The sequence below is a fragment of the Polyodon spathula genome, chromosome 2 (assembly GCF_017654505.1).
Source record: "Polyodon spathula isolate WHYD16114869_AA chromosome 2, ASM1765450v1, whole genome shotgun sequence".
Lineage (NCBI taxonomy): Eukaryota > Metazoa > Chordata > Actinopteri > Acipenseriformes > Polyodontidae > Polyodon > Polyodon spathula.
The window spans coordinates 17023671-17038779 of NC_054535.1; the positions used below are offsets into that span (position 1 = coordinate 17023671).

Below are 15109 nucleotides of genomic sequence, written 5' to 3' on the forward strand. Positions count from 1 at the left end.
CTGCTGAGCGTGAAAAACCCAACAGCATTACGGTTCTTGACACACTCAAACCGGCGCGCCTAGCACCCACTACCATACCCCGTTCAAAGGCACTTAAATCTTTTGTCTTGCCCATTTACCCTCTGAATGGCACACATACACAATCCATGTCTCAATTGCATCAAGGCTTAAAAATCCTTCTTTAACCCGTCTCCCCTTCGTCTACACTAATAGAAGTGGATTTAATAGGTTACATCAATAAGGGATCATAGCTTTCACCTGGATTCACCTTGTCAGGAAAGAGCAGGTGTTCCTAATGTTTTGTACACAGTGTAGATTTCAAAGTAAAACAGGTCAGTGATTTCTGCACAATTCTTTCACTGAATAACCTGGATGATGACGTAACATTCCTAAAAATGTACACTTTCACAAAATGTATTTTCTACATCACTCCTAATTGGCTTTTAAAAACATATGATGTTGCATATTACTTTACAAAATGGATCATGTTGTCTTTTTATATATATATATATATATATATATATATATATATATATATATATATATATATATATATATAAATAGGAAGCATTTACAGTAGGTAGTTTGAACTTGACAGCACATGTAAATAGTGCTTTTGCCAAAAGTTGTTGAGATGGAAAAAAAACTTTTTTTTTTTTTTTTTTTTGCAAGGCAAACACACAACGTATCAGCCACAGACCTTTGTCTGTCATAAGCTGCCTGATGGCCTGCCACATGAAAACACAGAAACTAATCTCACCTAACCAGAAAGGTTTAGCACAAATACTACTGGAACATTAAACCATGGTGTTCTGTTCTCCCATGTGTTATTCAAAGAACACAATACCTTAGTATCACAACAAGTGAAACACACTTGGGGGGGGGGTTAAAATCTTATTGTTAGTGGAATACAAGCAAACAGCCTGCATAGTTTTAGTTTAACACAGCTTCTGTAACAATATATCTATAAATGGATTCAATTGTTGATAAAAAAAAAAAAAAAGAAAACTTGTTGGGATTACTTTGGCACAGACTGAGAAAGCCCAATAAGAATTGTTTTTGAAATTTTATTTTGTAAATTGCCAAATTCTGTATTACAGTACTTTCACAGATTTTCTTTGTATGGTGTACTTTCAGTATCATACTTTGGCGTTAATAAAGCAACTACAATTTAGTATAACTAGGGGTCTACCTAATTCGTGACTTCTGGGAAATCGGGAAATTCAGGGGTCACCGCGAAATTCACCTCCTTAGGGACCAATGCATACCGGACTGGTACGGAGAGAGAGGAAAAAAAACAAAAATTAAATGGACTACTGCACACTGCAAGTAACGCAAACTATGTATCTAATTTCTGTAGACAGGCTTTTTTTTTGTATTCCAAACATTTAAAAAAATTCTCCAAAGAGGTTAACTTTCTTGTTTACTGTTCACATGACAACGATGTTTTAATCGGCCTACCAGTGCGTCTGTACTGGCTTTTCTGTGACCTGTACTGTACAATAGGAGGTGGGACAAAGTCAGTGTTGCATAGTTATTTTGATTTCAGTTGCTAAAATATAGCTTTTAGCATTGGAGGTAAAATACCAAAAATAGATGGCAAAGCAAAGAAAGCTAAGTATATTTTGGCTGAAGATCGTGTCAAGATATTTCTGAAATATAGATATTTTCTTTACATGCAGATGAAGGTAAATTGTTTTGCACATCTCGTAATGTGACTTTGGAGAAAATATGATCGATCGCTATTTAGCTTCAGAATCACACATTAAACAAAAGGCTACAACAGAGGCTGCTAAACAGAACGTAAAAAACAAATAACAGCTTTCAGAAAACAAACTTGAAAGTCAGCGCAGACAAAAAGTATTCCTTGCACTGGAACTATTAAGGCATTTCTCCCTCTAACCTGATTATTCTTTTCCTTTGCTTGGTCTCAGAATCTTCCTTCCCACCAAGGCTGTTCTTGCTTTGGCTTCCCTCTGGGGGGCGGTGCTCCACAGCAGAGGTTATCTGCACTAATTCAAGCAAACATTTTTGTTGCAGATAACTAAATCATTTATTTAATAGAACAGGTGTGGCCATATCCCGATCCTGGTCCTCGTTTTATGCACCCCACCCAATTCACAGAAATACACAAAGGCTAGCAGAAGAGGAATGGAAAATCCTCATTCATTAGCTTCTCTGCCACACCACCTGGCCTTCTGTCAATCTTCACCATGGCATTACAAAAATGTTTGATATATAGTATCCATAACTTGGATATCTTCTATATATTTTTTTCTTTGGTGTTGCAAAAATTTGGTGTTGGCCACAAATTATGAACTGAACTAGAATGGCAACTGGGAAAAAAAAGGTGCTGCAACGCTCCAGAAGGTGCCAGGAAGTCGGCATATTTCCTTTGAGAGGGAAACAGGAAAACTACATTTTTATTCTCATTGAAGCAACCATTGCATGACTGGTATAACTGGCTGGTGGTCTCTAAGTTATGAGCTAAGGGAAAGGTAAAATATACCACACAGCCAGTGAGTCACTGGGAAACCTTGAACAAGTACCTTGATCTACCCCTAAGCTTAATTTCTCCCAGCTACAAAATAGTCTTGCATCTCAGTGTGTAACAGTAACATTTTTCAAAAGGTAACTTAACTGGGATATCAGAAGCTGGTAGCAGAACAATTAGTTTAGCGTTAAAGCATCTACCCACTTTTAAAACGTTATAGTTTCAGTGAAAACTACGACCGTAACCTTACACACTATTACCATAAAATGAGTTAGTGGAACAACATTTGAGGTTCTTATTAAAAACAAGAGCAAAATACTCACAGAAAAACTGAAACTATAGGCCACGCATCAGAACAAAGGAAAACTCAAAACAAAAGTACCACTCCTTTCAATGGAATAAAAAAAAAAGGAGGAAGTAATTTGCAGATGTCACCATCAAGCACAGTATTAAAAAATAATTGTGAGGGGCAGAGTACCTACATTCAACTTCATAAAATGTTACATTTACTGCTTTTTCAAATAACCAGTCTGATTCTAAAATTGTACAATAATCTTTAGTTTTATGCTGTGCTTTATGAAAACTATATTTAAAAAATACAGCAAAAGGATATGCTACTAATTGCCCCACTTATGATTAACAGGTTTATCATCAGGTTTCTACAGCGTGATTTTAAACTTTGTTATTGAGTCTTTATGTTTCAAAACGAGACACCCTTACATACTACAACATGACTCACTCTGCCTATCCTCCCTGGTGCTTGCAGTCCTGTCTGAATACTGAAAACGAATGGCTGACATTATCTTCTGAGCAGTGCCCGACAGGGGTCCTCGATAAAGGTCAGATCCTACCCGGCTTCTGCGCTCCATGTTCTTTCAATTAAATCTGACAGACTGCACAACAAAGATTAAAACGTTGTGTATTAGTAAACTGTGCATTCACTTGAACAGCAATGACAATGGTTTTATTCAGCAGATGCACCATGTTTCATCCAAGACATCCAAAGGGTCCAAAACCAAAACTGTACTGTATTGGGTGCAAAAAAAAAAAAAAAGGTCATTTTGTTCTATTTAAAGCTCCTTTTGATGCACATTTAGCTTATGTGTGTGTGCTCTAATTAGAAATACTGCAGTGACCCGATGGGTTGAATGCTTCAGTACTCTCTAAACTCACTACCAGGTCATGAACCACAACATACCATGCACTTTTAAAAAAAAAAGCAATGCTTTATTAATGCTTGTATTAAAATCTTAGTTGACGCTTTAAAAATGAACTGTACAACAAATTATTTAATTGATAAACCTTGCTTTACAGCAAGAATTTTTTACTTATATGTTTTTACTAAGATTTTTTTTTTTTACCTGTGTAAGAACAGGTATCAGGTTAGAGCTTTATTTCTGCATTTTTATTTAATTAAATAAAATTTAAAATCTTAACACAAATGTTATTGATGTGTCAAGCAAAATATAAAATTGCTATTCACGGAATGTAAGGTTTCACTATGTTACTTAAAACGTGAAAACTATCGCTTTTCATTTGAAATGTTCAAGTGCTCTGAAAGTTCAGATTTTTAATTTTAAGCTCCTCCAGTTTTCCACAACTGGCCTTGGTGTCTGTGGCTCTTCCACTGGTGACAACATCCAGACTAGGGATCACATGGAATCCCACGGTATCTGCTAAAGAGAGCAATGCACTGATCTTTGGGTCAAAAAAATCACTCAATGTGGCAAGTTCTCCTTGGGAATAAGGCAGTTTTCTGAAAAGCCAGCATGCCTGACCGAGGACTGCTGTATAGTGGTCTCCATTATTCAATCTGGCATGTTTAGGGTAATCTCAGGTACAGGAATGCCAGAATTATATGCCTTGAAAAACAGGCAATAAATATTGATTCTTTCACAAGAAAGAAAAAAAATACAATTTTAGAACAATGCCAACATTTCAGTATCATTGACCAAGAGACAGAGCTTTGATTTTCTTCTCCAACTCTTCCACAACACTCTTTAGGCAATCTTCATCTTGAGAGAAATAAAGATAAAGCTCCCTATCCATCTGCTGCAGCTTGTTTCTTTCCCTTGACATCATTAAGAATTCCCACCACAAGCTGGTTTAGTGTGTTCAACTGGGACTCCAGCTGAAGAATTGTTTCACCCAACTCCTGAGAAAAAAAAAAAAAAGACAGATTGAGATCCTAAGGATAAACTTGTAATTGGTTTTCTGTTCACTATAGGCTACTTAGAGAGGCAAGTCTGAGATTAGCATTAAATCAGGTCCTGTGAATTAATTTGAACTGTAAAGCTTGCAGAATTCCAATATAAGTTTATGTTTATTCAGATGGTACACTGGGCCACACAGTAAACCAATAACCACTCACCAGCTCTGATCAAATTAAATGTATCCCAGGGCATCTTTAATATTAAATTCTACTGTAGTAGGGAAAGATATACAGAAGTAAAGTTACACTAGACTGCATACTGCTAAAGGGTATGAAAATTAAACTGCTACCATATAGTTTTGTATCTATATGACAATGCCACCCATCAACTGTGAAATAAACACAACCATTGTGCAGATTACTTTAATGACAATGGTATAATGAAAAAAGAAAGTTGACAGACACACTAAATTTACTACATACCATGTTCTTAATGTTTCTATACATGCATTTACTGTAACAATGTTTATACAAATACATCCGCTTAATCAACATAACCAATGCTATACAAATGTAAAGAATTTATGAAATTGTTAATGTTAATTTCCCAACCCAGGAAAAATAATAAATCGAATATAAATCAAATACGGCAGTTATCAATGATATATATATATATTTGTTCGATATATATATTTCTGTTTGATAATTTATTTTAAAACACTGAAACTCTAAATCAATTATTGTAAAGGTGACATTGGTTATATGTTGGGATATATTTTTAAGAAAAATAAAAAACTGAAATATCTTGCTTGCATAAGTTTTCAACCCCCACACATTAATATTTGGTAGAGCAGTATTTTCCTGTATTTTGCTCCATCCATTCTTCCTTCAATTGTAACAAGATGCCCAGTACCTGCTGATGAGAAGCATCCCCACAGCATGATGCTGCCACTACCATACTTCACTGTAGAGATGGTGTGTCTTGAGGCATGGGCAGTGTTAGGTTTGCGCCACACATAGCGCTTTGAGTACTGGCCAAAAAGCTCTATCTTGGTCTCATCTGACCAAAAAACCTTTTTCCCACATCGCAGCTCTGTCACTCTCATGCTTTCTGGCAAACTCCAGACGTGCTTTCAGATGGTACTTTTTGAGTAACGGCTTCTTTCTTGCCACCCTCCCATACAGGCCAGTGTTCTTGATATGGTTGACTGGTGCACCATTACTCCACTCCAGCCACTGAACTCTGTAGCTCCTTCAAAGTGATTGTTGGCCTCTCTGTAGCTTCTCTCACAATTCTCCTTGTTTGAGTGCTGAGTTTTGAGGGACGACCTTTTCTTGGTAGTGCCTGGGTGGTGTGATGCAGCTTCCACTTCCTGATTATTGATCCAACTGTGCTCACTGGGATATCCAAACACTTGGATATTATTTTGTACCTTTTCACTAATCTATGCATTCGTATTACTTTATCTCTAACTTCTGTAGAATGCTCTTTGGTCTCCATTTTCCTTCAGATTCACAGCCTTACCAATGATCCTTCAACAGTGGGGTTTTTATGCAGAAAATGTGACAGCAACTTTAATGGTTCACAGGTGGAGGCCAATGGTAAGGTAATTGTGTCCTCATTAGGGCAATTTCTTTCATCAGTGCAAAGTGGGAGCTTCCACAGCACAGGGGTTGAATACTTATGCAAGCAAGATATTTCCATTTTTTATTTTTCTTAAAAATATTTCCCAACTTAAAACCAATGTCACCTTACAATAATTGATTCCGAGTCTCAGTGTTTAAAAATAAAATATCAAACAGAACAAAATTTCAAAGTACCATTTGTAATTCAGTACTATGAGAGAATTGGTCAGGGGTCTGAACACTTTTGCAGTACTATGTGTGTGTGTGTGTGTGTGTGTGTGTGTGTGTATATATATATATATATATATATATATATATATATATATATATATATATATATATATATATATATATATATATAATAGTACTGTGCAAAAGTTTTAGGCAGGTGTGAAAAAAATGCTGTAAAGTAAGAATGCTTTCAAAAATAGACATGTTAATACATTATATTTATCAATTAACAAAATGCAAAGTGAGTGAACAGAAGAAAAATCTAAATCAAATCCATATTTGGTGTGACCACCCATTGCCTTCAAAACAGCGTCAATTCTTCTAGGTACACTTGCAGAAAGTCTGGGATTTTGTAGGCATATAGTCAGGTGTATGATTACATAATTATATCAAACAGGTGCTAATGATCATCAATTCAATACGTAGGTTGAAACACAATCATTAACTGAAACAGAAACAGCTATGTAGGAGGAATAAAACTGAGGAACAGCCAAACTCAGCTAACAAGGTGAGGTTGCTGAAGTCAGACACCATGGCAAGACTGAGTACAGCAACACGACACAAGGTAGTTATACTGCATCAGCAATGTCTCTCCCAGGCAGAAATTTCAAGGCAGACAGGGGTACCCAGATGTGCTGTCCAAGCTCTTTTGAAGAAGCACAAAGAAATGTGCAACGTTGAGGACCGTAGACGCAGTGGTCGGCCAAGGAAACTTACTGCAGCAGATGAAAGACACATCATGCTTACTTCCCTTCGCAATCAGAAGATGTCCAGCAATGCCAACAGCTCAGAATTGGCAGAAAACAGTGGGACCCTGGTACACCCATCTACTGTCCAGGGAAGTCTGGTCAGAAGTGGCCTTCATGGAAGACTTGCGGCCAAAAAGCCATACCTCTGACGTGGAAACAAAGCCAAGCGACTCAACTATGCACGAAAACACAGGAACTGGGGTGTAGAAAAATGGCAGCAGGTGCTCTGGACTGATGAGTGAAAATTTGAAATATTTGGTTGTAGCAGAGGGCATTTTGTTCGCCGAAGGCCTGGAGAGCAGTACACGAATGAGTGTCTGCAGGCAACAGTGAAGCATGGTGGAGGTTCCTTGCAAGTTTGGGGCTGCATTTCTGCAAATGGAGTTGGGGATTTGGTCAGAATTAATGGTCTCCTCAATGCTAAGAAGTACAGGCAGATACTTATCCATCATACAATACCATCAGGGAGGCATCTGATTGGCCCCAAATTTATTCTGCAGCATGACAACGACCCCAAACATACAGCAAAAGTCATTAAGAACTATCTTCAGCGTAAAGAACAAGGAGTCCTGGAAGTGATGGTATGGCCCCCGCAGAGCCCTGATCTCAACATCATCGAGTCTGTCTGGGATTACATGAAGAGAGAGAAGCAACTGAGGTTACCTAAATCCACAGAAAAACTGTGGTTAGTTCTCCAAGATGTTTGGGCCAAACTACCTGCCGAGTTCCTTCAAAAACTGTGTTCAAGTGTACCTAGAAGAATTGATGCTGTTTTGAAGGCAAATGGTGGTCACACCAAATATGGATTTGATGTAGATTTTTCTTCTGTTCACTCACTTTGCATTTTGTTAATTGATAAATATAAACTATTAACATGTCTATTTTTGAAAGCATTCTTACTTTACAGCATTTTTTCACAAAACTTTTAAAATTTTGAAACTAAAATTTTGGACTTTTGAAAACGTGTACTGCATGTGTGCATATATATATATCTATATATATAATATATATAATATATATATATATATATATATATATGCATGTATATATATATATATATATATATATATATAATTTTACTACATCCTCTCTATATGGCCTTAATTATACGAATAAATACGGATTTAAAACAAATAAAATAAATTCAAGCTGCTGCTGATGTTGACTCTATGCAACCAGCATGGCAAAGCAACATTTTGTTTTTTAAAATAAGGAACCAAGATTTCAATTAACATTTGCAACTGAAACAAAACTGAAACTTTATTGATGCACTTTTTTGTGTGTGTGTGTGTGTGTGTGTACTGTGTTCTTCAATGAATAGGATACAGCCACAATACTGGATGCAGCATGCCACAAATAGGTACTGTACTCGTAATTCTAGTTTTATTCACAAATTTCACTGCTATTATTATTATTACTACTACTATTAGTTAGTGCTAGTAGTGAATACTGTAATAAAGAAAATAAAAGAATAAAACAGTAAAATATTAGTAATAGTTTAGTTAATGTCTTTATCCAAGGTGACTTCCTTAACTTGCTCCAGCAGCTTATATTGTTCGTTTTGGGTTGTCTTTTTACTATAGCGAACAAAAGGCTTTGGACCCAAACAGGGTTGTTACATCGAGGGTTTACTGTACTTAGTATTTGACTTATGTGTTTAATAGACGACACTTTTAATATATAAATGTGTGCACATTTGTTATTTCATTTTTGTTATTTTTCACCACCCATAGTGTTCAACATTTAAGAAGGTGTAAAGAAGTTTGGATCAGAATCCAATATCATCACTTACAAAAAGTATCATACTGCAAGTATAACTGTGCCAAAATTGTCTGGTTTTAGTATACTATTGGTGCCGTTATACTATCCTATTTTGGCACAAGTATACTTGCAGTATACAACTTTGTGTATTCTTTTTGTAAATAATGTAATGTAGTTCTCAAATATTGGACATTTCTTAGATTGTATCTTACTTCTCCTTTGCATACCTGCATTGTCTCTTGCTAGATATGCACCTCCAGATTCTGACAAATACTTTTAGAAAACCAGGAGCAACTTCTGCTCTGGATCAAAAAGCTATAATGCTCTGCGGCTGCCTGCCTATGTGGATAACTACCAAAAAACTAGTAGAAACTAACAAAAACACAAGCCTGGTAAAAACAAATGGAAATCTGGAAAAATAATGGAATTTTGATGTTGAAAAAGTATATAAGAACATAAGAAAGTTTACAAACGAGAGGAGGACATTCTCTCGGCCTATCTTGCTTGTTTGGTTGTTAGTAGCTTATTGATCCCAGAATCTCTTAAAGCAGCTTCTTGAAGGATCCCAGGGTGTCAGCTTCAACAACATTACTGGGGAATTGGTTCCAGACCCTCACAATTCTGTGTGTAAAAAAGTGAATCCTATTTTCTGTTCTGAATGCCCCTTTGTCTAAACTCCATTAGTGACCCCTGGTCCTTGTTTCTTTTTTCTGTCGATACCTTTTAGAATTTTGAATGCCTGAATCAGGTCACCACGTAGTCTTTTTTGTTCAGGACTGAATAGTTTCAATGCTTTTAGCCTGTCTGCATACGACATGCCTTTTAAACCCAGAATAATTCTGGTCACTCTTCTTTGCACTCTTTCTACAGCAGCAATATCCTTTTTGTAGCAAGGTGACCGGAACTGAACACAATATTCAAAATGAAGTCTTACTAATGCATTGTACAGTTTTAACATTACTTCCCTTGATTTAAATTCAACACTTTTCACTGTATATCCAAGCATCTTGTTGGCATTTTTTATAACTACCCCACATTGTCTAGGTGAAGACATTTCTGAGTCAACAAAAACTCCCAGGCCTTTTTCACAGATTCCTTCAATCTCAGTATCTCCCATATGATATTTATAATGCACATTTGTATTGCCTGCATGCAGTACCTTACACTTTTCTCTATTAAATGTCATTTGCCATATGTCTGCCCAGTTCTGAATCTTGTCTAGATCATTTTGAATGACCTTAGCTGCTGCAACAGTGTTTGCCACTCCTATTTTTGTGTTGTCTGCAAATTTAACAAGTTTGCTTACTATACCAGAATCTAAATCATTAATGTAGATTAGGAATAGCAGAGGACCTAATACTGATCCCTATGGTACTCCACTAGTTACCTCACTCCATTTTGAGGTTTCTCCTCTAATTAGTACTTTGTTTTCAACATGTTAACCACTCCCTAATCCATGTACATGCATTTCCTTGGTGTGAGATACCCTGAGATACTTTACCTATATTGAGTACAGTGTACTTTGTACAAATCACAGTCCATAGGTCAATTACGGGCAACTTGACATTTGTTTGGACAACCAAATGTCAACAAAAGTACCATTACCAAAATTTTGCGAGCCCTGGAATGGGTCAGCGTTAATTATGTAAGTAGGGATTATTTAAGAGTAAACAAAGTGTTACCAATTGCCCATAAATTGAGATAAATAATAAAATGTTCACAATACCTTAAAGGTTTTCAAATGTGACTTTAGTGAATTTATGAATTAACATACCTGTGAGTTTAAGAATTGCTCCTGCTTTGTTAAACATACCTGTGGCGTAAGCATGAGATGCTTAAGCCCACAGTAATTAGTATTGCAAAGCACGTCCAATTCAGACTCCATTTTAGCCGTAAGGAAAGACTGCTCTTGGCTGGAAGCTGTTAAGCGATCCTTCACCAAGGTGACATCCTGACGCAGTTTCTGAGCTGCCTGCTCCAAGCCTTCATACGTTCTGAACAGCTGCTCCTTCCCAGTCTCCCCTTCGAGCATCTGATAAAGTCTGGGAATGAAAAGGAAGAGACAAGAATATCAACACGTCTGTCTATCTGTCTGTCTACAGCTATGGCCAAAAGCTTTGCATCACCCTACAGAATAAACTAATTTTTCTTCATAAAGTCAAATGAAACCTGCTCAATAATGTTATGTTAACATATAAAATTACATACCGCTTTGCAGTTTTACATATACTTAACGAAAAACTGAAAAAATATGACATTTCGAAATCTAACATGAAATACTGTACCACTATTATGGCTTCTGGTAGAATTTGCAACTAACGGTTGTGCCGATACATCAAAATCAGTTTCCTGTGAAAAGCTGCTACTATGAGAGCAACGTTTTGTTTTCCAGACAAAAAACATACTTCCTCACAGTTTGCTTAGAAAATGTACATTTCTATATTTTCCTTAATTAAGCCTTTTTTTTTTTTTAATCCAAAATGTATTCCATGTTATATTTCTGTTGAAATGAAAAACCCATCTAACTGTATTAGCTACATCGTTTTAATGTTAAACAGAGTTTTACTTAACCCCCACCCTTTACTAACCCATCTTAAATAACGCATGCAAAAAGTTAAATACTGTAGTAGTAGTTATATGGCGTATTATACAACGATACTGCACAACATGTGGACGAGTCCACCCTATCCAGTTGACGGCAGAATGCTCCTTCACCGAATGGACATACCTACGGAAAGTGGAGTCTGTAGAGCCTATAATGCTGCGCTGCTTCACAGTGCTAGAGAGGCTGGGGTCAGAGAAGGCCTCCAGCCGCTGAGCCAGCCCCCTCCTGCTCTCCTCCAGCCCCTTAGTGATATCCCCAAGTTGCCGGTGGAACTGCCTGTGCTTCCTCAGCTCCATCTCTCAGGCCAGACAACAGGCAACAGTTCAAAGGAGACTTTCTGCTGAAGCAGGTGGCTGCACGCCTCGTCCTGCCGGGAGGTGCAGTATTCCTGCCGGGCGATCTGCAGGTCTAAATCTCCCTTCACCACTGGCATGTTCAGGAGCTGGGCGTTCTCCCACACTACGACCGGCAGCCTCTCTCTGCTCAGCACCCCCACCTGCTGTTCCACGATCTCCAGCTCCTCCTTTAACCGGATCCCCCGCGACTACAGGTCGTCTTCATCGCCAGATAACTGCGGAGACAGACGCACATTACAGTTGGGTGTTGTAATAAATTAGAGTTGGTTCTTTGAATTCCACCCCCCCCCCCCCCCCCCCCCCAACTTCAAGATTTTTAAATAAAATCCTACTTGTCATTAGCTTTAGGAGCCTTGTCACTGCTCCCTTATTTGTGAAAAATAAAAAGAAAGAAAAAGAAAGCTTTTCATTTTACATACCAAAACTGAATATCTTTTTATTCAGCCTCACCTCACTGCCAAATACTGAACATAATAATTATACACCCTATCCTAATTAATGTTAGTTGGGTTAAAATAATAATCTTGTAAAAAAAAATATTTAAAATATACCTGTTCTGAATAACAAAAAACATTTGCAAATAATCTCACTGAAACTAAATTGGCACAAACACACACACACACACACTCAACTTTACCTTTGACCCAAGGAAGGAGTGCTGATTCTCTTTGCTCCACTGAAGACCAGCCCTGGCACTTTGCTCTTTGGTCTTCCTTTGAACCAGCTGGTACTGGGATGCCATGTAGGCAAACTGCAGCCTGGCCATCTCTTCTCTCTGCCCCTCTGAAGCCTGGCTGCTCTCCCTGGAGATCAAACTCCCGTTCATGTCCAGAAGCTTGAAATTCTCTTCATTCGAGCTCTCCAATAGCTCCGTAATCCCTTCAAAGAACTGTTTTTTGGTGTAAGCAGCCAGTGCCTTGGTGTTCTGCTCTTCCTGCTGCAGGTAACGATCCAGGGCCAACTGGGACTGGAAGACAGATGGCCGGCTCACTGAGGTTCTCTTGGACTCGGCAGTGGTGGTGGTGAAGAACGCCGTCAGTTGCTTCACTTCTTCCACTAGAGACTGAAGTTCACTGTTTATTTTGGCATTCTCTGCACCCAGCATCTCCATCGTTCCCTTGAGACCCTTGGCGGCCTCTTCCTCTTCACCAGTCAGCCTGAGGGAAGCATTCCTGCTCACAGTGCCCATCATCTAAAGCTTGTTGCGCCTCTGGATCTTCAAGTTTTTCGTTTTCCTCAGAGCGTAAAGCTCTTCCTCCAGCTTCACCAGCTCCAGTTCCTCCAGCAGAGCCTACTCCTTCGACTCTGTGCTTTAACACGTTTTCAGAACCTCGCCCATGGCGTCCTCGTCCAAGACAGGCTTTCCTGATTCTTTGAGAGCTTTGAATGCTTTTACCTCCTCTTCACTCAGTAGGTTCTGGTTATTCAATGCCAATGCAGGAACCAATGCAGGAAAGACCTGCCCTCCATAGTCTCAAAGAGACAGTCAAAGTCTTCCTCATTGAGCTCTGAAGCCTTGGGATAGCTTAGTTTTTTCAGAGTTTCCACAAACTGACTTCCACCATTCATCTTTCTTTCTTTTTTTATTTCCTCAGATTGTTCATACAATTTTAATATTTTATGAGGTATTACTTGTTTATTTTGTTTATTTGTTTTTAGAAATTCCTCTGCCACACAGAAAAGTTGTTTCTGTATTAAATTTTATACAAAACAAAAATGTTAATTGTTCATTTAATAGTTAGTCCAATAAAAGGTATCATATCTCCTTCTCTTTGTCTAGCATCTCTAGACTAATACGGCTACCATTTAATCTATCGCAGACAAAGAAAAACTTAGTATTTCCACAAAGACTTGTTTTATCTGGCATTCCCCTTAAGCAAGGGAGGGGTGCGGGAAATAAACATGGGGAATGTTCGTCTGTACTTAACTGCTGTAATTTTTTTTTTTAATGTTCCAATAAAAATGACAAAAGATATATATATATATATATATATATATATATATATATATATATATATATATATATATATATATATATATATATATATATATATATATATTATAATATATATATATATATATATATTTGGTAAACAGCTATTTCAATCTTGCAATCTATTTTACATTAAATATCGTAAATATCTTGCTATCCTGACACCACACATACTCTTCCCATCATTAAAAGACATACAAATGATTTTAATGAGCACCTGAAAAACAGATTGTCTGCTTTCAGTCTCCGATTAGCACAAACCCACTTTACCTGTTAGTCCTAGATTTAACGCTAATAGGGGTTAGTGAAACCAGACGTATTTTTAATAAAATGGAATATATAAAAATAATATCATATAAGTAACTTGTCACAGTCGCTAACTTAAAGATGTGGATACTACTAAACGCAGGACATTTTGACTAAAAACAGCACTGTTACCATGTCGGCTGTGTGTGTCTAGTTTCCCAAACAGCATCCCTGCCCGTGTGTGGCTTAGCGCTTTCCTAATATGATTGGGTGAGGGATACTGGCGCGGAAAACAAAGCGGCAGCAACTACGACCGCCTAGACACGTATTCTGAAGATTGTTTTCAAATAATTAAATAGACATATTTCTAAATCGGTCAAAGCAGACGTTAACACAAAATGATGTCCCGTTATAAACACTGAAGTTAACTGCAATTAACCAAGATGAAGTGCTAATGCGGAGTACCAGTGAGATGCGTCCTGAAAACATGAAATGTATTGTTACTACAGACACATTACAAAGCTCGCATAAATCTTTCTTACCTTGCAGCACTATTGAAAAAAAAAACAACTTCAGTTCCACTGTTATCTACTGTATGTGTTGCTAAACTAGCAAAGCCGCTCCTCTAATGGGTAATTCCTATTGCCAATAGTAGGGAAGGGCTATAACAATCACTGTAGAGAAAACGTTCCCCACATTCTTTGAATTTGATTCTCTACCACAGTTTTAGACACACCGTTTGGGTAATTACTAGCCACGACCGGTCTATCAGCTGTGTTTTTTTTTTTTCTTGTTCCAAAATGGGCAGCGTGACAAATACTCTTATTTGTTGCTTTTCCTAGCAGGAGCCTGACTCGTCATATTTTGCAGCTTTCCATCGGGTCGTCTTCTGATCA

The 15109-nt window shown here is 37.5% G+C and overlaps 1 pseudogene; it reads right to left on the bottom strand.

Annotated features, from left to right (window-relative positions):
- Nucleotides 1-3703: 3703 nt before the first annotated feature.
- LOC121326185 lies at nt 3704-15052 on the bottom strand (annotated as a pseudogene).
- Between the last annotated feature and the right edge of the window lie 57 nt (nt 15053-15109).